The following is a 27,748-nucleotide window of genomic DNA, read 5'->3' as shown; positions in this document are numbered from 1 at the left end:
AAAAGAATAAAGTTCAGGACTGTTAGTTTCAAAATATTCTTTATGTATGTGCTTCTTGAAGCAGAAGATTGGACAATTCTTTTAGTATTTAGTATGAAATGATTAGAGACACAAAAGACAAGCTTTTTATTTTAAGGTTTACGAACCCTTCAATAAGATTTTTTTCTCCTATAATCGATAACTCAGAATATCTTACAAAGCTTGTTACAATAAATATTTCATAAGAATTTTTTCCGTGATAATTGTGAATTTGAATCCAACAACTCCGAAATGTCAATTTACATTAGAAAAATAATGTTCTTCTGTAAAAGTACGGAAAAGTTAGCGTAAAGTCGCGTCATGATTTCCATTTACTTTTCTTACTCGCGTTTATCTTGTGCAAGTGCAGCTACATTTCTGAGTACCCATCGAGCGTATGAGCGCTTTAGTGCTCACGTGCTTGGCTCAAATGATGCTCACCATCTGAAGAAAACGGCCGGGGAAGAGCGTTTACCGCTCAGTCTCAGGAGCCTCGTGTTTACCGCTCAGCCTCAGGAGCGTCGCGTTTACCGCTCAGCCTCAGGAGCCTCGCGTTTACTGATCAGCCTCAGGAGCCTCGCGTTTACCGCTCAAGAAAGCAGTGTGTACCGATGACCAGACCAATTCAAAACGTTTTCAGAGCAACAACTGATAATTATTCCAGTTTAAATCACAATCGTTCCTCTTTGCATAGATTGAGATAAACTGAGGTGCCAAGAGAATATGATTACAGTTTTGAATTTCTAGAAATTTTCCGATTTGATGCCATTTTAAATTGCACATTGTTATCTGATTTCTATAGCTGATTATGGAGGGAATGCCCATTAAATGGAGTTGGTGGCTCAAAATTTTATTCTATTTTTATAAAATCAAAATGGAAATATTTAATTGTCCCAGAGTTATAGAGAAATAAGATTTACCAAAGACATTAGAAGAATTCGCTAAAGAAATGACACTCCAATTCAGAATTAAGAAAAGTTGGCCCACGTGTCATTTTAGTCAGCACGATGACACATGCCGGAGAAGAGTGTCCATTCTACTCGTTGAATACATTCATTGTAATTCATTTTTCGTACTGAATAAGTATCCGTTAAAATCCCTTCGTTATTTAGAAACTAAACGATTTATCAGGATTTTCTGCTGCTTGAGCATCTGTTCTTTGAATGCCTTCAAGTCAATTATCTTGTCAATCTATGATAATGAATTTAATTGGCATTCATGATGGGATAATGATTCCTTTGCTCGATTACACATCGGCCAACTTAATTAATCAATTATCAATTATTCAGTGTTTGCTATCAATACTGATGGTTGATATTCAATGTTGCGCTTTTGAAATGTACAGCATTTTATAAAAAAATAATCAAATAATAAATTACTCGTCGAAGCGCAGGAAATGGGCGAGACGTCGCCGTATTGAACGAAAGGTGCGCATCTGCTTATAGCTTTCCGATGGCGTGCTGCTAAATTAGCTGCTCTCCCTGTAACGAGCCGCTCCAAAACACGACCTCCGCACGCTATTTTATGGTCGTCTTGTTGTTAGAGGGGAAGCGACCATAGACACAAGCTCCTGAGAGATAACCAGGTCAACAAGCAATAAGTTAGGCCGCTGCTTCAGGTCACCTGGTTTATAAATAGCATAGCATCGGTGACTGAAAGCGTAGTGATTACTCAAGGTAGGAGGTATTTTGTTGGGTAAACAATTTGGGACTAAGCGTGGCTTAGGCTAAGGAAGCAACAGGGTTTGGTGACGCTGATATGTTTAATATTTTACTGATATCTCATCTGATTGACCAATAAGGTTACTAATTGAGGTGAAACCGCGATTAGAATCAAAACGATCAGAAATTTAGTGCTTGGGAAAACACATATTTGACTTGAAACTCTTCAATGCCCAGCAAACTCAGTCCGGTTAATTGATTCAGTAATGGCGGATTTTACGAAATTGTAAAACCACGGTATACTCTCATGCATAACGACTAATGTAAATAATCGGTATAGTTTTCATATGGCGATTCTATCGGTAATATGACATAATTCTCGATAGCCTGCCCCAGGGTTGTAACAATATGGTAATCATGTTCATAAATGTTTTAAGCAAAATAAACGCTACAAGGTGGTTGAGGAGATTGATCAACAAAATTCTAAAAGACCGTATATAGAAGTCATGTGTTTACCAGCGTTGGCGTTCGGGTTGGTACAAAGTAAATTTTCGTTGTGTCCAGCGAACCAAGTTATACTTATTCGCTGGGGCTTGGCTCAGTGCAAAACAATCCATATATCATTGCGCTTGCAGATAACAAATCAGTTATGTCCATCTCCCTTCTTTCCTCTCATGAGGCCCGACAACCGATCACACATTCTCCCTACCTTTTCAAGCCTTACTGGAGTATATATGACATGTTTATTAATTCAATACCAGAGTATAAGGCTTTCTTTTCGAGCGCAGTCCCCTTATATTTCATATGATGACATCCAACACAGCCAAAGCTTTGAAGAAAATTAATAATGCAGCGCTGCCCAGCGGCTACAAGCCCACCAGCACGTGCCCCGCTTTGCCAGCCTCAGCTTTTTATGGGCAGGTACTGCCGGGAGCTTCTTGTGGGCACAGCGAGATGTTTTCCTTTTGCAATAGCGTTGGCGGAACGAGATTTTAATTATAGTTAGTGGCGAAAAGTTATTTTTACGTTTTTACGTCGTTTCTGCAATTTTTTCAGTTTATAACGCAAATTTTACATCAATGAAAGTATTAGCCATATCAATCATCTTTCGCTTATGCCAATTTCGCCGGTAAGAAATTGCTAATTTTTTAAATTGTACTCAAAAACTGTACACAGCCTACGAGAGACACGTTGCTTAAATATTTAGCTTAGCTTTGACTCGTCACTTCTCACGATACTTCTGTATATTGAAGCAAAATAATTTACAGCAGGCCCTTGATTCCTTTTCGCACGACAATCCCTGCTAATTTTATTGTTGTTTGCTTATCTGGATGGTTTGTCCCAGAAATGATTTTGTCCAGATGGTTTTTTCCCAGCGCTAAACCGTAAAAACACTAGTTTTTACGGTTTAAAAAGTTTAATAGTAAAGTTTAAAAGTTTAGCGCTGCGTGTTTCAGTGTGGACGCGACCAAAAATTATCAAGTTTTGAATGATAATTATATATATGTGATTTCTTGCGGAACTGACTATTTTCGATAAGAATTTACTCGTATAAGTTTTACTTTACAAGCTTGGAAGAGAAGTACAAAGATTTGCTTTTTTTCGTAATTGAACTGCCACTTGAAGTTTTTTTTTAATTTCTGAGGAATATTGTGAGTTTTTCAAGAGAAAAATAATAGAAAATGAACGACTAACTCGGGATTCTGTTTATTGAAAAAAGAAGATCGGCGAAAACGACTGGTGATTTCACTTTATTTTCGTTTTTAGTTTAGCGTCTACTCTGGTGAAAGAGCATCCAACTAATCAATGCTCATTTCTTTTCAGATTCTTGCAAAGCAAATGACTTTTTCTTGAAAGAAATATTGTTTCAATTCCTGTGACGAAAAAAGTATATGAAAGTACACTTGCAAAGAAAAAACAAATTTCCTTTTTAATTTGCTAATGGAACTTGATGTACAAATTATTACTTAATGATATTGTCGTTCTTTTTTTCAATTTCGCATTCATACGGTTGGAAGTCAATGGATATTGTTTTTAAATCCGCTAACTTCTCAATACATTTTGTTCTGTGTATTTCGAATAAAAATTCTTTGAGCATCTTAAACATGAATCACAGATAACCATACGCAATAAGACAATAATAATGGCGCTTTCTTGCAGAGAAACAGAGCTAAGTTTCATGAGTGAAAGCGATAGAAATGGTCCAAATAATTTAATATATTCATTTGGTCATTTTCGTTCATTAGAATCAAAATTCATAAACATCAAAGCATGAATTAGATGTTTTAATTATTCAATTATTATTCACTACTTATCTTTACTTGTTCCTTCTGTATGGAATTAAAACCCGTTCAATCAGGTAAACCAAGACGTGGAAGCAAACAAGTTCATGAAGGTCCTAGAAAGAATGAAGAGAGCCACCAGCCGTGAACTTGGATTTTAACAAAGCTCGTTGTCTCGGACTGACGTCGTTCTAAAAATCTCACAGAAATCCAAGCATGCGCAGTAACAGTAAAACTGGCAGTTTAGTTGGACTCGTAGGACAAGAGTGAAGCTATGAAGTCCAAAGTGTGTAATAGCGTCGTAAGCGCTTGACTTCATTCACATGCAGCTAAACTGCATCGAAGAAGGCCGAGATAATTATTATTATTCCTCTGAATATTGACGCATTATGGCTTAAAAAAGCCTCACGCAAACTGCTACTAATACATGTGCATAATGTCATAAGTAGACCTATATGAAAAGATTAAGGATCTTGTAAAGTTTAACGATATAATGATGAATGAGCTTATATATATAATAAAAAGAGATGGTTGTCCCACTCGGATCAACCGCGAAGTGAATGCCTAATCGGTCAATTTCATAGAAATTTATGCAGCATTATGAGAAGGTTTAACCATGTGAGACCCGAACAATAAGTAATACTATACCAGATTTTAACAAAAGATTATTGTCTACAGCAGTTACATGTAGTCAGCACTCTTTGTACGAATGCATTATTATTCAGAACCCCACCGCTGATTTATTCAGAGACGCGAAGTGAAAACTGTAGTCAATACGTGAAATGAAGGTATTTTTCTCTAGAAAAATTTTCGGATTAGCAATCCCCGAATCGCGTATCTTGCAATATAAATAGGAAAAAAATCTCTAAAACATACTATTTAGATCCACCGTTTGTCGTTTGTATGCATTAAAAAAATATACGCATTCCACACATGCACCAGAGGCAATTAGAAACAAGAAACACAAACCACACATCAAGCGAAAAAAAAAATTTCATGAAGAAGAAAAGCTTTGATATATTTGAATAAATAATGAATTCTGCAATTAATACCTAACTAGCTATAATTTCAAATTATTCGTTAAGAATTTGAATTGAAGTATTTAGGTCATTCATCAGTGACATAAATTGGAGGCACTTACCTCTGGTTGCAAAATAATTGTCCACAATAAAAAAGTTAAATATTCTGACAGTAAAGAATCTTTGTGCTTCTTCGGACGAACATTAAAGATGATCCGATACAATAACTGTACTTGATTCAGAAGCGGTTTCTGTAACCAGTCGAAAAATGACATAGTATTAATGACATTATAGGAAATTTCTAAGAATTATAGATAAGCATTATTATAGAGAAGCATTATAGAAAAATGGCATGTTAATGCTGTTACAGTTCACCTGGTATATGAGTAGATATCGTTGCAAAATAGATAACAGTAAATTAACATTTAAACAAGTCTTTTAGCAACTCATCGGCAAATCTAAACTTCGAGAAGATACAAGTGCGTGAAAATTTCAAGATCGTGGTGATGCTGCAAACGTGATAAAACCTGACTGAACGGGATCGCGCGACGAGACCGACAGCACCTCGCATCGGACACGGACACTAATTGTCGAGCTTATTTACCTCAACGCTGACATTCAAGAGATGCCTAATGAATGTCATTAGGCATATCTTCTAAGGAATTATACTGAGGAGTCTGTATCTCCATAACTTTTTATTATAAAAGTCATTAAATAGATGCGTAAAAGTTCCCTTACACTCATGTTTCACTACAACTGTACAGACTTCATCCTTTAACTTGTACTTTAGCTTTCATGTCTTCAAGATGATCAATTCTAGATGACCATAAATCCCATCGATTGTTCCGGGGGTAATGAAAATCAATGAACTGAGTGTTAATTTATTAAATTTCACTCAACTTGCAGTATCATACTAGCTCAAACTAATCAAGGAAAAATTGCTTTGTGATTTATAAATAGAGTAAGCTGTTCAATAAAACGAACAGGAATTGTATACCACTTGACTGAAAACCTTCGATTCGGCCTTGAGTAAGAGATATTGATCACGGGCAACTTCGGTTCTGAAATATTTACTCCATTTAACCACAGAACAAAATACATTACTATATTCTCTCAACAAATTACAAGGCATTTGTTAATCTCAAATTGGTGATGGAATCCATCCACAGTAGCTGTCTTGATGAAACTCCATGCAGAGGTTTGACATCCGAATCCTATAAAGCTGCTATCGGGACTTCGACTTCTTCCCGTGAGACCAAAAAGAATGTTTACTGAAGTTCCCGTTTCCTACGAAATCGGACTTATTAATTTCGAATTGTTTTAGCATGCGTTAAAACGGGGAAAATGACGATAAATAATAATAACTGGAGAGAACGTAGAAAATTTTTAATCTTTCTTGACAAACGGTCTCAGTCAACTCTTACGTGCACTGCCAGAGCCGCCCTAGAGCGTTAATGAGAAGGTTTGAGCAGGAGATGCTGAGTGAGAGCTGCGTGGCCGCAGGACAGAGCCCGGCAGAGCCGGTACGCAGAGACTAACTAGCGCTACACTGGGGCTGGCGATGTCGTCTTTAACCTTAAGTGCACCGAGTATCACAATGACTAGATTGGTTCCTGGCTCTAAATTTGTAATGGTTTAATAAAAAAACTCTAAAAACCCTATAGTAAATATTTCATTTCCAAACCCTAAAACTAGCGTTGCATTAACAACCATATGACCTAACATTGTATTAACAAACCCATGACTTATTGCATTAAAAAAACCCTAGACCTAACATCGCATCAACAAACCGTAGACCATGCATTTTATTAGAAAACCCAAAACCTAACATTGCGCTGTACTTACCAATTACAATCTATGCACTGACATACCTACATGTAAAGCATTGACGGCCGGCGCATGACAAACCTTCGCGCGCGGTCGAAGCTCGGTTCACAATAGATAAACTCTAAGTAAAAACGAAAATATGGAAGCAATTTTCATCTGATATTTGATATTGCAAGTCAGAGTTGAAAGATTCAACGAGTTATCTCAACATGCATCGCGTAAATGTTTATAAACCCCATCATTAGATTGATGACTAAAAGCCTGATCCTTAAAGTACTCGATATTTACTCTCAGAAATCTAAAAGTAGAGCTTGCCAAATTTTTGGTGTATAGTAAATTAATACTCGTGTTCATGGCGACGAATCGCTCAAAACTAATCAATTTTTTTACGCATTGCAAACTGCGTATCTTAAGTTTTGGGCTCTATCTATATCTGTTTGAATTGAATGCCGATTACTAATTTCCCTGTAATAACTAAGGATTTCCTCAGTAACAGTAAGACGTTATAAAAGATATTGCGCAATGAAAAATACTTCTACTTCTGTTATGATTCATTTTCAATACAACATTGGTCATGCAAAAGCCGAATCATATATAATGTGAACCCGGTTAGATTTACAAAAGAGAAGAATAGACCTTGATATGAAGGCCTTTCTGAAGCTAATCGGATAAAAAAAGCTCCTGCTCGTAGACCTGGATTCATGAGGGTACATATTTACGGGAATGGTTTATGTTGATAATATAGGATTTAATGCCTCCACTTACGTAAATCCGTGACGTGGTAGCCAACATTTCTTTGTTCGTCTCTACAGAAAGCGATTGATTATAGCTCCCTCTAGAGCCGCTTATCCTGCCAATGCTTCCCGCCTGTCAGTTCCAAGGACAAAAATATATCACTGGACACGCATGCTTTATTATTCTCAGAGAGAATGATTTGATTCAGATCAGCTATCCGCTATTTGATCCAATAGCAGCTATTGCACTCAAACATACAAAACAATTATTCTTGATTCTTGAATAGAAAATAGAATAGAAAACAGAAAACAATAGAAAAATAGAATAGAATAGAAAATAGATAACAATATTTTTTATCCTCAGTAAAAACCCTGAATATCACTGCCCCGCAATCGCTGCATATAGAATTAACGAATCTAATTGCATTTGTGCATTTGAAGCTGTTAAGGGTTTCTAAATACTTCAAAGATGATATAAAATATTGGAAAAAGGCCTAATTTCTGATTTCATGAAATTAATATTTATTCGTGGTATCGTGCATTTGAAAGTTGGTTCATTTTGTAAATAGTAATTTTACCGAGTAAAACCAGGCATATTTACTGAATTACTGAGTAAAACCAATATATCTCATAAACAAATAATAAAGTGTTTAGTGTATGCATGATATATTTTGTAGATATCTGCACCGAACTTATATACATTGTCAAGCATAAAAAGCTTAAATTATGTGTTCAGTTTCTACCTAGTGTCACAAGGACAATAATTAACACGACGATCTATAACGGAGAACAAAAAAGCTCACAGGCAACTTGATTGATCATTTTTTCATTTGATTGTAAGAGTTAGCGATCGACTTCTATAACAAGCCATCGGCATATCCTTATGAAAGAAGTAATTGGAATTTGAAATGATTGATTCAAATGTCTAATACACTAAGGATACATCTTACCGTGTTACAAGCTTCGGGACTCGTATCATAGTTATGTAGCCATTGTTTTGGTTATGCTGTAAAGGAGGGAGATGATTATGTATTCATTCCATTCTGCGTTGGAGCTAATTTGATGTGACATTAGCAGAAAGCTGGTTTACTGTTGTGTTTGCCGTCTACGTGTAATTAAGGAACGTCCCTGTGTTACAAACAGTGAATTTGTTAATATAGTGAAATTTAGGCCTTCAGTTAGTGATACGTTAATCATAAATGTATATATTGTGTGTCAGTATTTCAGAACTGTTGGTAGAATATGGAATTGTCATTATTAAAATACAACATTTCTATGTAAATTCTAATTTTCAATACATTTTTTTATTATTTATTTTCAGGAGTCTCAGCTAGTAGCAGTCTCGGTAATAACTTTAATTCAAATCTCAATTTCAATCATTGTAGGGATGAATGTCTTAGACATGTTTCCTGGTCTTCACGTTAATATCAGCCTGATATTCAATCTGTAATAAAGAAACTTCTGAAACTGTATTCTCACTTCGGCTATAGAAAGGACCTATAACGGTCACCAGGCCGAACAATGCAGGGATGATGATGGCTTTCTTTTCAATTGAATGCGTCCCTTGCAATGCGGAAACATGAAAAACAGGTTTAAGCGCAGATGCACAAAGATCTGTAGTCGAAGTACGTCAAACAAAGCAAATCTATCAATCTCAGCTGGTGAAAAGATTTATATGGGCTTTGTACTGGACTTGATGAACGGCTCGTCTGTTAAGACTTCGTGTTGATCCTTCGTGCCAGTTAAACTCGGGGGCAGATGAAAAATTCGCGTTAAAATTGAGTTCTGGCTCAGTATACACGGCTGCGCGAGGTCCGTTGCATCCGATATAGCTATATGCGTCACCCAATCGCTTCTACCCAACTAAAAACAAAGGGCGGTAGGTAATTTCCAGCGTAATTACCAAATAAATAATTACCCTAACAAAAATTTGGAACAGAGAGCAGCTCTGGATTAAGGAACGCCTAGGACTCGGGAGCATAGTCCACCAGCTTCCCTATATGTCCGCTTTTCGGTCTACATTCCGGTCCCCGAATCAGACAGCTACAAGCGCCTGGTACTTATTCTGCCAACTCTTGCCCTACTCTCAGGAGACCATAAAGTCGGCAAGGAGGTTCTGACTAGTCGCTGACTGCGATCAGTTGGCCAACTGACCCAAAATAACTCTTACGCGAACTCTGGGGCGGAGGCTGAAGCATACCCCGAATTTGTTAAGGTACCAGCATCAAATCCAAATAATTACCAGCGTCAACCTGAGTAAAAAAAAGTCCGTGTCATCGTCAAACCCACGCCTAAGCTGGAAAAGTAAATATTTGAAAAGTTTAACAGACCTTATATTTATGGATTTATCACTGGATTATAGTGCAACACTTTTTTACCATGTTTGTCAGATATAGGAAAACTTCATGCCAAGTTCAAAGAGTGGAGCTCTTTTGAGGTTGAAAACTCACGATTTGGAAGATAATTGCGACAGAAGAGATAAAACGATGTGTCGTGCACAATTCGTTCGTCACAGAGAGAGCGAAAAACTTATATCAACCCAAAAATGCACAAACAACCTGTATCATTTTAATTTTTTAGATGTTTTTAATTTAAATAATCTTCACGGATTGATCCTAAATTTCTTTTAATTCTTCGATTCAATGCCTTTAGTTCTAAGCTCGAATGCAATTCCACCTGTGCGAGTTTTTCACAGCGCTACCAATACCATAAGAAAAATCAAAGCTAATTTTAAAAAAAATAGTACAGTCTGTATTCATTCTTACAATTTCTTGGAATCATCTGCGTTCCATCATAATAAATATTTGATAGCAAAATTTTGAATAAAGGTATTTTGGAAAGTGCAATTGTTCACAGATATTTTCCCCAGAATGAATGTATTTCGGTGAAATTTTACCTCAATCGATCTCCCTACCTCTGAACACCTACGGCTGATTTCCCTCGGTGACCGGCTGCAATAAGACATATAAATCACCGCACCTCAATGCTATGATGCGATAAAGAATGCTTTATTCGATGTGTATAAGGTAAAAAGCGTTTAATCCGTTTGCTTTTCGTGCAGCGTATAAGCTGGTCAAAAATTGTCAACTCGAGCAATGTATCCCTTCAAAAAGTGTTTCAGTATACGCCACTTTATTTGTAAACATGAAACACCAAAACTCTTTAAATTCTGTAAGATGCTCATTGAAGAAGTCTTCGTATAATTTTTATCTCTAATTTGAAAACATTCAACTTAAAGATAGACAAAGGCCTTATGAAACTCAAGCAGTTGCCTTTCGCAAGCATTGATTTCATGAAACATTAATTATATGAATAATTTATTTATGTTGTCGCCGTGTATTGAGAGACAGTTTCCGCGGTTGGAAAGCGTAGCATAAGCCAATTCTATAATATGATTTTTGTGTGAAATCCTCCAAAAAAAGAGTTTTGAGTGCTTAAGACAAACTTCTGCCTACCAGCTTTGCTTAGTTTGAAGGTGATCCGGAATCTTGTTCCAGTATACATTTCGAGAACCGCTTTTGACCATTCAACCTGCTTTCCAAAATTGAAAAAAGCGTTTAAAAAATATTGGTGAGGTGCCATTGCTATAGCAGGTGGCCGGGGAAGCTTTGTGAGATGGTACTGAGACCGGTGACAATGGTTCACAAAACTGGTGATGCTGTTTATAGACGCCATGTTAACTCACATATATGATACTTCACTATACCACACACTCTAAAAACTAAAAACTTCAATATCGCTCCCACATTGGCAGAACTGCAGTGATAATTTGCACTGGCGTTCATAATGCGGGAATGCAATCTTTTGAAAAATAACAAATTTGCACGGCTGTCAGAATTAGGCCCTGCATGAAAATCGGGTGTAAGCATCTCGCTATAACCTCGAGTACATTGTTTTATGAACAGAATTCAATTAGAAATTCGTAAGATGACATCAATTGTAAGTGCGCAGCGACTTTTTTCTTGTATCATATCATCATAATTTTTCAGGTGATTTTTGTGTCGTACGTTATGTCAAGTTATGTTCAAACATTAATGGCTGAAAAACGTCCTAAATAAAATAGAAGAACGAAGCTGTAGTGCCTCGCCACCTGAGCGCCGCCAGACAAAATTTCCTATCTAAATATACTTTGTTGACTCAGCGAATAACTGGGTTAACTGAAATTCTGGAACTAATTAAATGCTTGCGACACGATCCAAAAAAAGTTGCAATTCTAATCGTATCGCAGGAAAAAAGCACATAAATTGAATAGTTCCAGTCGTCCAAACGATGAACCATTAGTTCTATAAGAGTTTTAAAATACATTTTTAAAATTTGTGATGTGACTTCGATAAAGAACCCTAGAAACCGAAGAAACGTTGAAACTCAACCGAACTTACTTGAATCATATAACTTAAACTACATGGTACTTTGAAGTTAACATGCGCGGGACTAGATAATTTTGAAATGTTCTAAGAAGGGAAGTCGAGTTCATGAAAGTTTATGATTTCTTTTGAACTCACAAATTTCCATTGTTATTCTACAGAGAATTTTCCGCTCAAAAGGAAAAAAAATTGACGCAAGAAATTAATTGCAAGGAAAAATCGTTCGGGCAGACAGAGTAAGGGGACATTTATTTTTTTGCTGCTTTTCTGACCAATATTTGGCTAAACATACAAATAAAATTATTTATCACATTCATTTGAACTAATTTTCGAACGACAACAAGTTACCGCCGAAAATTGCTGTTTAGTTTATTGAATATCCTTGGTATCAAAATACAGGTGCTCCTCTGAACACGCACCACGAATGCTAATAAGCGTAATAGTGATCAAACTGATAGAAATTTCTCGTTAACTGTTAAAAAGCACTACGGCCCCAAGGTTTGCTTACCGCAACTCCTGAGCGTAAGGCCAAATTTTTTTCAGCTCAAGGATCTGCGCGGAGGTGATAAGCTTGGTCGACCAAAAACAAAGTTTCAGTGCGATGTCTAACTTGGTCAGAGTGTCGCTAATGTGATTATTTGAAATTAACGGCACTTTGAAAGATTCATTTGCACCAACACGAATTGCTTGCTACGTTCCTCCTCGGTTTCCTGATTTAGTCGCTCTGCATAAACAAAAAATTCCGCGCCGTGCAGTGGCTTGAGTTTTGTTCCCCGCTCGTATTTTTTGGTTTAAACGAAATCTTTTTAACATGAAATTCCGGCCACGAAATTTTTGTATAGCATCAGCGAACTCTGTTTGTTCTGTTCATAACTATAAATAAGTAAAATAAAATTAACAGAAAAAAGTAAAATAAGTAATTAAAAAAAGATAGCCAACCATAATAATATCTATTTATCCGTCAACTATTTTTTAAGAGCGTCCTCGACATTGATTATATTTTTTTTCTATACAAAACTAAGCATTTTTCAGACACTAATTTTAATGAAGTGTTCAAAACTAGAATGAAAATAATTGTGACTATCATGCGTCTATATGCCCCTAGTCTATCCCAAAAAAAAACTAGAAATGGCCATTGGACTACAAAATTTTTTTAATAGTTTAAAAAATATCGATAAAAATATATAATTATAACAAATAGAAATAATTTTAAAATATCCTAATAATTTAAAAATTCTGATGTAAGTTATTCACTTCCTCGATTCACGCAAAACAGGTTATAATTGCATTTTTTCATTGATGTACGAGCCTAGAAACCTAAATTCAAACGTATTATTTGCGGTGATATTTTTTTCACTCGATAGATTTTATTTCGCCATTTTCGCTGGCTTTCTAATGCTATCAAATTTCATCAATTTGTCATTTAATTTAATTACTGGCGGTGCCCATATTGAGAAAAAAGTTGCTCCGTATTTCGGCGAATCAATTTCTCTAAGGCTAGGTTGTTCGAAGTTGTATTTTTTATAATACTTGTATAAATAAATTCTAATAAATAAAATATAATAAATAAAATACCAATGAAGTTGAACATTCCGAATGAAATTGAAAAACAATTAATGGGTGCTGTAGAAAACCATATTTTGAGACGTACATACTAACACATTTCCACAGAGGAAATAAAAAATACCGAAAGACTTTTACTTGTCTTTTCAGTTGAGTCATTGCCTGCCGTGTAATTCGGGCGGATAAATCAATTTTGTAAGAGGTATCGAGCGCTCAGATATTGTGGTAACAACTGAAATTTGTGGCATAGGTGTTCATCGGCCGCGACCAAACTTCATGTTGTTGTTGTATTTGCCCGTCCTGGTAGTGGCAACAAGGTAAGGGAGGGGGTGATAGGTCAGTTTTTCCGGGCACTCGGTACCACTGGTAGTTCCATGACCATCACTGGCTCGCTGACACGCCAGAACCATTTTTTGCATTACACAACACTCTGGACAAGCCCTGGACAAGCCAGGACCTAACTTCATGAACAACTTTGTTATTGGTTGAACTATTTCGTTCAAATTATCACGGATGTAGCCTGGAAATAATTCAAGATGCTTGATTCCCCAGTGTCCCGCAGCGAATAACGGGTTATTTGGAGATGTTTTTAAGTGAAATAATACCGCCGTTCACAAATGGCCACTTCACCGCTTGAAGGTGCATGCGTTTCTCTGCATTTTGTGGCTGCTGCACTTGGTTTAACGTCACGCTCGAATAGCTCGTAAGTTTTACGGTAGGGGACGTTCATGACCGAGTTCCGGCGTTTATAGTGAATCTACGACGAGAATTTCCGGCCAACCTTACGTCCTGGATAAAAATCATAGGTGAATTAAACGGCCGCCATTTACCCTGAATGGTCATTGACAAGCTTTAAAATAATTTCAGAGGCTTATCGGATCCGAGAGAACGAATTTTTTATTAGCAAGGTGTTCTTTTTTCTAGGTACTTTTGAGGTTTTTCGCGAGTAAAACTAAAAGCAAGATATTTATTATAAAATTTTATCTTTAGATAAATTCGACATCCTCGATGGTATTTATCCCTAAGTACTCGTAATTATAAATACTTTCGGTAGATAATCAGTAGACACACTGTAGATAACAGATTGAATGAATTCTAGAAAAGTTAAGGCAGAATTCCATGACATTGATATTATACATGAATGCATGGCTTTGATCCTTTGAAAAAAAATAAAAATAGCTTGAAGTAAAATTACGTCTGTCTATTGGAAGTTGTCTGAACATGCCATTACGCGCGTTAAAAGACATTCATAGGCAGCCTTTAGCAGTCTGTCATCTTAATAGTAATGGACAGTTTTAACATTTCACTCAAGGAATTAAACAAATTTGAAGACATGTTCGCTACCAAAAACCTTATTATGATACCACGAAATGGGAACATTTTCTATCAAAACCAGACAAAGTTTTTCAGTGTATCAGTAGTTTTTTGAAAAATAAGAACGGACTATAAAATATTATCATTAACTATTATGAATTTTTTACCTAATTGATCAGGCTCGAAGAAAAGTTTAAATACATTACGATATAAATGTAACCATCTAGCAACATTGAGGGCAGTGGAGGAAATAATGTCTTACAACAAGTACATACATAGAAGGTATGAGCTAAAAAATAAACAAAAAATAATAATACAAATAAAGTATGCATAAATAAAATAATATAAATATAATATAAGCATGAAATTATATACATGTAGTATATATAAAAAATATATTTGTGTTCGACCTCCACAAAGAACTCATCATTGATATCTGAAAGAAAAATTTGTTCTCTTTGCGGTGTTTCCTCGCCGCTGCACAACCTCAAGAAACGTATTTAGTCATCGCCGAACTTTCCGTTCATCTCACACCTGAATTGAAGTTCTTTGTGGGATTCGGACAATTTCTTACTAGAACCAAAATTAGGGTAGAGGAACATTGCTCATGTGAATTTTAGGTACTTCTTTTCCAGAAAACTCGTTATGCAGGCCGCGTCGTCTTCCACCAACTTTGGCCTCCAATAATCCGTCATTTGCGGTGGCACTTCGGAAATTTGCTTTTCGGTAAACTGATCTGCGGCCCGCGGTGTCTAGAATGAAAGGTTGTCATTTGCCGGCATTGCTGTACAAGTCGCTGTCAGCTAACGGCATTTCCTTCTCGCACATATCTGGGCCTATACTTTCAAAAAAAGGTAAGAGATCGTAAGTTCAACAGCCAATCATTGACGGCCTTTCAAGCCAAATCCACCAATCATGGACAAGAAAATACGTAGAGCGTAAGTACTTACGTTTACTTTGAGAGTTTTGAAAGTATTGCCCCTGAAGCACTGCGGTTTTGACTTTATTCCTATACAAATGTACTGGAATAAAGGTGAATATGACATTAATTGGGGATATGAAATTAATGTAATTTGGGGGAATTTGAAATTATATATAATTGAATTGCCGTTGAGTTTTATTGCTGGGAAATAGCGTGGGAAATTTAATGATTTTTATTTAAAAACACGGGATAATCGTATGTATTAACGAAGAAAAAAATATGACATTCGGTTCACTCTTGTTAATGTCTTTCTCTTATCCGGTAAGTCAGTAGAATAATACTGACTTCGAATAATAAGAATAATACTGACTTCGAAGTCTTACGATGCTCATCATGTCCAATACAAACAATAATGTTTTAAAAGCTTTTCATACTGAGTATAGTTCGTAATGGAAGCATGAGTTGTATCTTCCAATAAAGTAATGATTATTCAATTCACAGTGATAGGCTTTAGGAAAACTAGGTCGATAAATTAAATGAATAAAACATATAGTTAAATTAATTGAATAAAACATATAATAATAACATGATCAGATGAACACTGAAAATCTCTACGAAGCTCATTGTAACTGTTGGCTATGCTGGCAAACTTACCATTCGAATATTTTTGTATTAAAAACACTCAATTAGTTGTATCGCAAATAAGCCAAGTATTTAAAAGATATTAAAATGCCACAGAAACTAATCCTATCTTCTAGAATCCAGCTCTATCGTCAGTTAAAATCATGAAATGAAAGTAAAAAAATAAAATAAAAAGCAAAACCGAAATTCAAAGAACAGATATTGAGTTGTCGGATATAAGACATCGTAACGTGAGTTAATCACATGCTGACAAACCGATCTATTAATTATTTCGACTGAATGAGAACCGAATACAGCATTCATGCCATGCATTTTTGTAAAATATACATTGATATTAAAATTATCAAGTCGGAAACAACGAAACTGGAAGCGGAAATTCCAACTCCACTATCGGATACAAGGGCGTTGTGGCGTGAACTCGTACTGCCAAATGAGGAGTATGCTTGTAAATTAGTAAATCAACTCAGGACTTTTTATGGTCGTTCTATCAAGGACATTTGATTGACAGGAAGGAAAGATCAACAAGAAACGACAAGAATTGTGTTTGGTTCTCAATGAGACACGTGTAGATTCTTTTTTTTACACGTAGAAAAGCATTTATTATAGATAAAAATTAGGGGACAACTTGAGAAACAAAAACACCGGAGCATGTTGGTTCCAGTCGATCTCTGCACGGCTCTCCAAGTCATCTCGCTAAAGTTTTCGAGGTTCTTTGACTAGAAAGGGCCGGACTAAACAATCAACACGTCAATAGACACAATCACAATTTTAATTATGGTAATACGTCGGAGAAAAAATGCATGACCGAAGTTCCTCAAGACATCGATCGTCCTGCTCGACCAAAAAAGGCACATCCTTGCATTTATCGTGAAGCACGAGAATAGATAATAAACAACGCCAGTCCAAACGCTGAAATCATGAAGCGGATGCTAATAAGACGTACGCATATATAACTGCAGGATTTTAATCACGTGATTTTCCGCCTTTTACTTGGTCTGTATGAATGTTCATTACGTCAATTTCTTTCACCGTTCAGAGTCAGACGAAGAAGGCAACCGTTACTCACTTCTCCATGCATTCATCATACGTGTATGATTAATTTCCATTCTATCGAAAGGAAAACAAACTATAAGTATATATATTTCATTTACTGTACGCCCTGATAAACTGGATTCAAAGGCCTTGTAGAATAAGTAATGGTATGGCAAATTTTTAACCCCTGCTATTTTAACTCTCACGCTTGAATTTATCACATTAAGTGCGGCTGTATCGTATTCAGGGCGTATTTCATACCGCAGTCAATGTGTTAATTTAGGTACATGTAGGCATGGTGAGTTAATGCAGCGATACAAACTTCGGTCGAGGTAATTAGAAGTTTTAGATTTTAATTAGAATATGGGAAACACAGCCTTGCATATACGGCCGAATTCTTGGCTAAAGTCCTTACATTAGAAGTAACTTGTTAATCAAGGCTCAAAAGTGTCAAAAAAAAAACATTGTTCCAGCCGCGTTGCTAACGGGTCTTCTTCACCGCCATGCAACATCACTGATTTCACTGAGTTGGTTGGCTGTTACGTCATTTATAAATGAGACATTTCAAAAAAATCTCATGGTAATCCAGTCATTGAATTTCAACTATGGTACTGTGACACAGAGGCTTTTATATTTTTTCCTGCGTTTCTATATTTTACTAATTATTCTCAGTTAATCGCTAAATTAACCGCGGGTTGTTAGTCCCGTAGATTAGTTGATGAGGAAAACTACCCTTATTTTTCTGGAGGTGAATCGCAGAAAAGTGTGATCTTGCATTGTTTTTTCATGAGCCGGCCGATGTCAGCCTTAAGCTTATTGGCTACGTCTGACCGTGGCTCAGTGTATTTCTATTTCCAATCCCACTTTAAGTGTGTACCCTTTAATCCATCTAAGATAAACTCGTTTTAAAAAGAATCAACCGGAAGTAGACCCGAGAGCTGAATTCTGGCGGCAGCGAACACTTAAATTCTGAACACGTGGCTGAACGTTGTTTACACTTGGCAGCAATTTATCAATACGGACAATTCCAGATCGTTTGTTTCATTCACTATTCATTCCTTTACCTCTCCTGAGGGAGAGACTGAGTTTTTACCTATTTAATGAAGAAGCTATTTAATTATGTTGAATGTCAACGGTAAACTTCTGCTGACTAAGCTTCTCAATATTTTTTTACAACAAATCATTCATTGTCGTTTCTGTTCAAATGTTCAATTCTGCGATCCAAATAACTCAAAAACTTAGCGCCTGCACCAACTCTAGGCCTTTTTTGCTAGACAAATAAAGAGCAGTCCTCGAAAACTTGCCCACGGCCATCAATCTTATGGCAATGACTAGTTTTTTTAAAGTTTATTCGAGTATTGATGGAAAATTTCCGATAGAAAATAATAAGAAGTTTCTGACGCTCTCATACCTTTATTATAAAAGTTATTACGTAGTTCATTTTAGCTCTGAAAGGTTTTCTATGCATCGGTGACAAATAACTACAAACTCGAAAACATTTTTTACTTTAGAGGAATATTTAAATATCGCATCATGCCTTTTAAATGCGTTAGCTGAAAGCGTGCTGACATTTCTATCAATCGCTTTAAATCAGGAATTATTGTGCCATCTAAATCTATTTAATGTCGTGGAAATGAGCGCTGTCCTCCTTCTAAAGTGGATGTCTCTCAAAAAAATTCTTTCCTTATTCAACGCATTCGGTTGTATTAACTATAAAATACACACAGAATTTTTCCTTTGATTTAATTCAAAGTTCACGTACCATAATTTAGGCGATCATGCTCGTCTTCAAGTGAAGTTTCTTGTGAATGCAGAACCTTCAGTAAACTGGTGAGACTCAAAGTAGCGCAATATTTCATACTCAAATTTTTTTTCTTCGTGAACAAGTAAAATCTGGCTTTGGTTGATCAGTTCTGAAGTGAAATAGTAAATTTAGTTCAACTCTTTGTATATAGCCCAGTAATAATAAAAAATAATGGTTGGCCAACTAACTTACTTAATTATACGCAAGTGGTGTATAAGAACAGACAAAAATGCCTCTCAGTGATTTTCTGAGGTATTCATATTAAAATTCTCCTTTAAAGTGGCTGAAAGCATCTATTCCTAATAAATTCAATAATGTTCATAATTAATAATTTATAAAATAACATATAGTCATCCAGTTTATTTAATAAATGATTCTCAAGGTCAAAGCTACTGAATATGGGTTAGCCAAACGTCTAAGCTCGGCAGCTTCAAAATTTTTCTTATGTTTCAAGATCCCTCGAGACATCAATGAATTATACAAAATGTGTCTCAAGGTAGGCGTGTTGGCCCTGCAATAAAAGCCTCTACATGAAAAGCCTCTAGAACTAAATTATTGGGCCAGCAAATTATGAGGCTCTGAGAAAGCAGTCTAGGTTCTCAGACGCTATACCCATCAATTCTGATTATACGTTGATTATAAGTTGATCCACATCGATAACTGAGAATTCTTCCGGCAATGAATGGCTCTGCCTCAAAATATTTGTAAGATATTATTGAGATTGTTGAATTGATATTCTTGACGTAGAGTAAAGAAATACGTATGTGTTTTACAGTTCAACTTCATTAATAAAATATCTGCATAAACATCTGAGTGGAGAAAAACTGTTAACCTCTTATTTTCCTCTGCCAAGCAATAGTGGCTTCTTAATTCTGCAAAAAGAGAGTTGAAACGCTACAAATGTACTTTAATTCCAATTTTTTTACTGAAGTTCACTGACATGTACCCTATACGAATCTGATAAAACTTTCTTATAAAGTAGAGTTTTCAATCTCTACCTCATACTTAAATCTCTACTCGAAATCGGTTTATGTCGTTAGGTTATGAAAGAAGGGCACAACAATATTTTAATTTTATAAATATTCACCTCCAGCTCTCGCCAGTCAAGCAGGATGACAAACTTCAGCCCAACTTCCTAAAGAATATCACACTTGGGTAATTTTTTGAGTTTCTTATGCATGAGTGCCTCTTTAAAATTTTGAAGCGGAAAATTTTTCCGGCCAAAGCTCGATATTTAAGTTAAAAATCGCGGAAAATGTACCCTAATTCTTCTGAGGCAGTAGTAATAGTATTCATTCATATTACTGTAAAATAGTAATGTATTTGTTATACTAAGTTTTACTAAATTTATGTGTGGATGGAATATTCCTTGTTTTTATTTGCCAAAACAAGGCTTTGAAAATTCCATGAATATTTAATCTTTTCTCTTGATCACCTAAAAGCTTATTTAGCACATTTTGTAATAATATTAATATATATCACATTTTGTTTCATTTCTGTTTTGCTTCATAAATTCAACTAATTAAAACTAATACAATGATTTTTCAAGAAAGAATGAGCGTCTACATGACATGTTGAAGATGATATCGTAACTCGAAATTTTTTTCTGCTTTTTTAATTTGAGCTTGTCCGTTACGTAATTGCTGAAATTACTTTCACTCATGATTTCAAGATTCAGCAAATATATTGATAATTATTATTATTAACGGACTAGTCAACGGTGGGGATTGCGATCGTTAAGTTGCTATTTTTAAAATTGTTACCCTAGATCATATAAAAAATTAATTAATAGCATGTTTAACTGTTTAGAGCGATGCTGTCTAGATCCAGATAAGCTCCATAACCAATATTGGAAGCTCTTAATACATAATTTAATCTGACATCGACGCAGTTGTCCTCAAACAAATCCTTCACTAGAGACTCTGGTTCATCTTTCGCTCAAAGTTGAGCGCGTTTGACCCCCATTTCTCCCCGTAATTTTGGTTCCATCAATCACAGATTAGAGATTCTCATCGTCATCGGCTAGCGTTTCGTTTTTCTATAATTTCAAAGGGTATTCTTTGCATCGACAAATTTGGCTCAGGCATCACGCCATCGCATCATGAAGTGTCATCGGTATTTGCATTCGATCATTTATGTGCAGTCATGCATGCAAAGGTCGAAGCTCGCCTAACTGATAATGATGTCATGAGGACCAACTCTTCTATTCTCAGCATTTTTTGCAAACGTCGCATTTAATCCATGCTCATGTGTTGCAAAGTTTTTATTGCTTTTCGACAAGGCTTTTTATTGAAGAAAAATTTTACGAACGTAAATTTAAGAAACATTTAACAAATTTATTTTCTATGTACGGCTGACACTTCCATTGGCGCATAGTTTTATCGCACTTTTTCACTTATGCACAAATAATCAGTCAACAATTATTTCTTAAGACAAAATGGTAGAATTATGAAGCATGATTTTATCACATCTAAATAGAAAACGTATCATGTACAATCTGCGAACAACCAAATTCCTATTTTCTCGACCAAGTTGCGAATAGTTAGAAAACATTGGTCATGGTTTGTAGAAAAGTCCCCATCTATCAGCTATGCTGAAATAGCGGTGCGCTTTTGTCATTCATGAGACAGATTTTATCAGTAAAAAAGTTGGGCGGGCGATGGCTTGAGTTCGCACTCCATCATGCCGCGTCCTATGAAAATAAATTGCTTGTCCTGGACCACGAACAAGAAACCAAGACCACTGTTCTCGTTGTGACTATAAAAACAACGCTTCAAACTTCTACGATGCACTGCCCTTGTGAAAAATGTTGCTGAGGCTCAGGCATAGTAGAATTATTTGTGCTTTCTTGTGACACGGAACACTTGTTGTGCGCATATACCTGTAATGTAGTAACTGTTCCATTTTTAAATTCAACTTATTGGCGAAAGTAACCTGCACCAGGAATAGAGTCAATTTTTAATGTTCCTCCATATAATCTAAATTAAATTAAACGTTATTAATATTTTAAATTATTTAAAATTGAATATTGTCATGGAATCTAAAATAGAATTGTTAGATTATTCGGTAAAATAAGAGTTTATTTTACAGCATAGTAAAATGAGTGCTTCTATCGAGCGTCTTTCGTCTGTTTTAGTTTCATTTGCTAATTTTCCTATTTCTATATTTATCACCGGATTTTCCAATAAGATGTCCAGTCCGCTGCCTGCAATTAATAGTAAACAAAGAAATGAGAGGAAAATAGGAAATATCGAGCATGCAGTTGATTGCTCAATATTCTATAAGAAAACAGGTGCATAGTTCCATTTACCAGACTTACTTTGTTCTTAAGTGCACACCGAGTATAAAATGAATGGAAGTTGCGAGCAAAACTTGAGGAGTGGAGTTTGGTGAACAGAACTAATTTGCTTGCAGAATCTTCAGTGTTGAATTTCCATTCCAATTACCGAGAAAGCTGAGAGATTTGTTCATGTTGGTGCTGGAATAAACGTAATTTCTGAACAATAATTTAAATTTAATCTTATGTTTTTAGGTAAATTTAATCGTATGTTAGAAACGACAATATTCATTCCAAATTTTTTATGCAATAACTAAAATAAAATATTTATCTCAGTGGTTAAATGGAATATACTGTATACCAATAAAATTTATTTATGAAATAGAATTCAGAGCGAATCGTATATTTTAAACCCTATTTAAATGTATATCAATATCGATGATATTCATTTCAAAATTTGTATATAACAACTGCGATAAAATATTTATCAGCAAAGCACGATTTAAATTAATTCTGACTGTTCCATCCTGATTTTTTCTTTCAGAAAAAATGTTTTTGATGTGTGATCTTACGAAGATTTAATTGACTCGAAGATTATATTGAATCGTCGTTGTTTAAAAACTCACATTTTATATCATGTTAAGTGTATTGTGCGACAGCATTCACTATCAGAGCAGCGTAACTCACATCCATGTGCACAATTCAGTCATTAATTTCTAACAATAAAAGCCTTATAAACGATGCAATAAAATTACGTGCAGTACCTAAACAAAATATGTTAAATAATAACTTAATTGTATAGGAATGTGTTTAGTGAATGAGTGACTTGGTAGCACGATCACAAATATATTTTATTATCACTTCTGTTTATGTTCGTGAGAAGCCACTTCCAGGAATCGTTAGGTTTAAAGGTAGGTATTACATCTTACGTTTTATGCAAATTAGATGTGTATACGTGTTAACGCAGCAACCACTACTCCGTGTCTATAAAATGACTAATTTATAGATAAAAAAACAGTGTAGAAGGCAGGAACGATCCCAGTGTGATGTAGACCCATAACATAAAATATCTTTAGATATTCAGCATTGCTTCTTGTCAGTTTAGAGTGCTAAACGAACTAACGACACAAGTTGTTGGGGGTTTCAAGCATCTACCACTCCCGAAAAACTGTTACTGTTAGAAAAACTTATTAACACAATGATAAAAAACCATGCGAGTGACTTGTGCATCAAAGAACAAAAACTATATATAGGAATTAAATAAAAATCATAACCTATCTTCTGAGCCTCGAGCTGTTCACCACACCAGCATCATCCCCAATATTACCTAAATCCCCATGATCACCAATCCCCATGTTATCACCATTATCGTCATTATCACCTTCATCCTCATCCCCATCATCGCCGTCACACCAACACCATCAAAACGATCCACATGATCAGACATCTAGAATACAGATTACCCCAGTCTTTATATTTCGTATTACTGTAAACGTAATAATTGACTGTAAACAACGTCCTCTGTTTGCAGAATTTTAAGCCGTTTGGTTTTAGGTTGTTTTATTGTTGTTTGGTTCACACCTTCTTGCAAGCATTTTGTTCCTACCCTCTTTTTATTTAAGTTCCTCTTTTTTTTAGCGCAAATTCTCATTTGTGGGAAAAAGGCGCTATTGTGCTCGCCATGTCCGTCCGTCTGTCTGTCCGTCCGTCTGTCCGTCCGTGACTTGACATTTTCGTCGACGAGAAAGTGCGCTCTCTGTCACTCACTGCAGTGAGTACTGAGTTATATTTTTTCTTACTTCTATTTTCCACATGTCCAGTGACACCGCACTCCTGCCTGCCGAACTTCTTTTTTCGAGTGCCTCCCAACGTAGGAAACCATGGCGTGCCGTGCGACCATCCAGCCTCCTCACTGATATGACTGAAGTTCAAGCAACTAAAAACCATAGTCGTAATATGGTCAGGAAAAACGTAGTATTTTTTCCTGCTTTCTCGGGACATACGATGCGAAAGGTACGAGTAATTATGTTATACCTTGGGTTTAATTTCTTCAGTGATCGAAATTCCAGGTAAGGTATATGGCAACAGATTTATTAGCTTATGATTCAACAACACGTTCATGTATATATTTCAGAAAAATGTTGTAGCAGACAAATAATTAGTAATGGACTTAGCTGGATGCATCACGAGAAAAGCAAAAATCATAGACAATTTGAGATAAAAAATTAATCATTTCAACAACTTCAATGGCAGCTGAGCGAAATACCATCATTTTTCGTGAAAGGAGGCCAATCACGTCAATCATTTCGACTTTTTAATTGATATACGAAAGCGGCACAAATCTCCTGCTTATTCACTTGACGAATAAAGTTTTCATTAGGCAACAATATTAAATTTGAAATTCAATATTTCATTTGGAAAAACAATACTAAATATATTTTAAAACTGGCTTCATCCTTAATTTTTTACCTTCTGGCGACGGCAGTAACACGTTACAACCAACCACCAGCCTGTAGATCAACTATAAGTTCTTGTATTATTTGCCCGTTGATAGAATGTTCCAACTATTTAAAACATGGGCCATTATTTTATGGTGATAGTTGCTGACTTAGACGGTGTGTCACTATATGACGTCGCGCAGAGCTGACGCTCGACTGTGATTCAAATGTCACGCGCGACAAAGTTCAAACGCGCACGCAACGTTCCAAAATGTCTCTTTCTGGGAATGATTTAATAAACTGGCCGATATTCTCTGAATTCAAATTACCAGCAGGTTATCCCAGCGCTACTAGGGATCGATAATCCCTGTTATTTTAAAATTCCCATTATTCCGGATCCCGTCATTCCATATCCCATAAATAATAAAAAACTTCGTAAAGAAGTAGATAACTTGCTCCATTAATAACATTTTAATTCCTTATCAATCCAAAATCCTATCTCATGAATGTTCTTATCAGCAATATCCTTATTAGTATCCCTACTATAATTAGATTTATTTTAATTCTTTCAAAAATACACTGAAAATAATCTTTAAGAACAGGATGCCTCTACGGAGACCTTAAATGTTCTGAAGATGTTAAATAGAAGATCTTCAATAATTTCAGGACTAAAACACTCTTATATTAAATATTTTCATATTCCATTATTATATATTAAAGGACATAAATATCTTATTTAAAGGAAGACTTTATAGTTTGTATTTTAGATTGAACAACGCCAGGGAAGAAAGATTAAATTTTACTTGAATCAATTATAATTTAAATTTCGCACATGTACCTTTTCAAAGTTGGATCTAAACAGCCTGAAAGACTTTATTGGTATTCAAACGGCAAGTTTTCCAATATTAAAACATCAACTTAACTTATCGAGCCTTTGAAGCATCGAAATAACGTACCCGAACTTAAATTATATATTATTACAGTACAATTCAATGTTTTACGTTCCTCTGAAATAAGATTATATAACTGTTTTTGTCAGTTCTTTTTAAAAACTGTTAAAATAATTCCTTTTACGTAACTAAAATTGCGAATAAAATAAATGTCGAATTAAGAAATATCTCGTCTAAAATTTGCCTCTAGTTTAGATTTATATTTTTCTCGAAGATATTTGAACCTTGAGACATTAAAATCTCATGTATAAATTGAATATCTGATATTTTGTCGGCTGGAGTGGTTAATCAACATAATTTAATAATAAGAATGGTTAGACATTAATCACTAATCAGTCCCTCAATTAATCACTTCTTTAGGTAATGTTTATAATAAAAACATATCATTTACCGTTGGAATTTAATGTATTTAAGGCTAATTTATAGATATATGTCCCCAAGGTTAGATTGCTTCGTCCCTACAGGACTCCAGTAGCAGGCCAGGGTAGGGCCCAGGGGCAGGATTACGAGTGCCTGACGATATTGTCTGCCGGCGCCGCCCTGGGGCCTCCGGGGAGCAGTTATGACCTTCTCGAGGCCGCAACAATTCTCGATACTTCGAGAAAATAAGTCATGTTGGCGAACTAACTGAGGGAGACTTTTCGTTGACATTTATTTAATGCGTCATCATTATTAAACACTTGCGCATTGCCGTCGCACGATCCACTTAACATTCGGTCTTACTATTATACTGTACGTTAAAATTATTTGGGAAAATTAATGTAATGACTTCGATCATTTGAATATTCACTAAAATTTGAAGGTTTGGTCTACCGAACCAGCGCAATTCGTTATCAGTTCTTAATTTGTCCATCGGTAAGGCATATGATAATGATAATTTTATTATTTCCACTTGTGATCTCGTAATGAAATTAGAACAAAATTTCAGAAGAAGCTCATCCTGCGTGTGGCTCTTAAAGTAAACTGGTCGCCCTAAACTTGAATTGGTCGTTTGTTTTTGATACCATCACTAAAAACCGCCTTAGCCTCCACCCTATTAGAAATGTATTGCGCCTTTTCCACGTAATTTCTTCTTTCAGAACTATTTGTCATGTCTTATCTCAGTCTTTTTGTCTAAACAGAAGATAACTTGACAAGATTCCACGCAATATCTCACTTGCATTTATTAGGTGTAATATCAGCGCAAGCTGCATTAACTTCAAATGAGGATATAGAAGAGAAGCAACGAAATGATGGATCAAAGTCTCTAGACTTTTGCCAGTTAACCTGATAATATTTTCTCCAGAAATAGAAAACCTAACATAGACTCACTTTACGTAATTCAGAAAGTCTGATATTTTGAAAAAAAAAAAATCTAGGCATATATTATTTAATCTAGGCATATATTATTTTTAAGCATTAAACGCCTTCAGCATCAACGCCTACATTTTTTAAGCATCATTTTTAAGCATCAACGCCTACAATTTTTTAACCCTATGTTTTGTTTTTGCGTAAACGTGGCTTTTTATACATTTAAATTATTTTGCTACCTAGACAAACAATACAACCCTGGAAATTATTGTGCATGTGCAGTAGTAAAAAGCAAATGTTTCGCTATAAATTCCCGAGGGTAAAGTCAATTTCTTCAAAAGTTATGAAGAAAAAATGGTGTGTTTTTTAAACATGGTGACGCCGTTAAAATTCTATGTGAATATTGTTAAACGCCGGTGACTATTGTCGTTAAAGGATTTTACAATTAAAAAGTAAGTGCTGCGAATTTAAGTTGATCTCAAGCAAAGGAAAAAAATATAACTCAGTACTCACTGCAGTGAGTGACAGAGAGCGCATTTTATCGTCGACGAAAACTTGAGATCACGGACAGACGGACGGACAGACGGACAGACAGACAGACGGACATGGCG

This window comes from Hyalella azteca, unplaced genomic scaffold (genome assembly GCF_000764305.2).
Source record: "Hyalella azteca isolate HAZT.00-mixed unplaced genomic scaffold, Hazt_2.0.2 contig17993, whole genome shotgun sequence".
Classification (NCBI taxonomy): domain Eukaryota; kingdom Metazoa; phylum Arthropoda; class Malacostraca; order Amphipoda; family Hyalellidae; genus Hyalella; species Hyalella azteca.
This window is presented reverse-complemented; position numbering follows the sequence as displayed.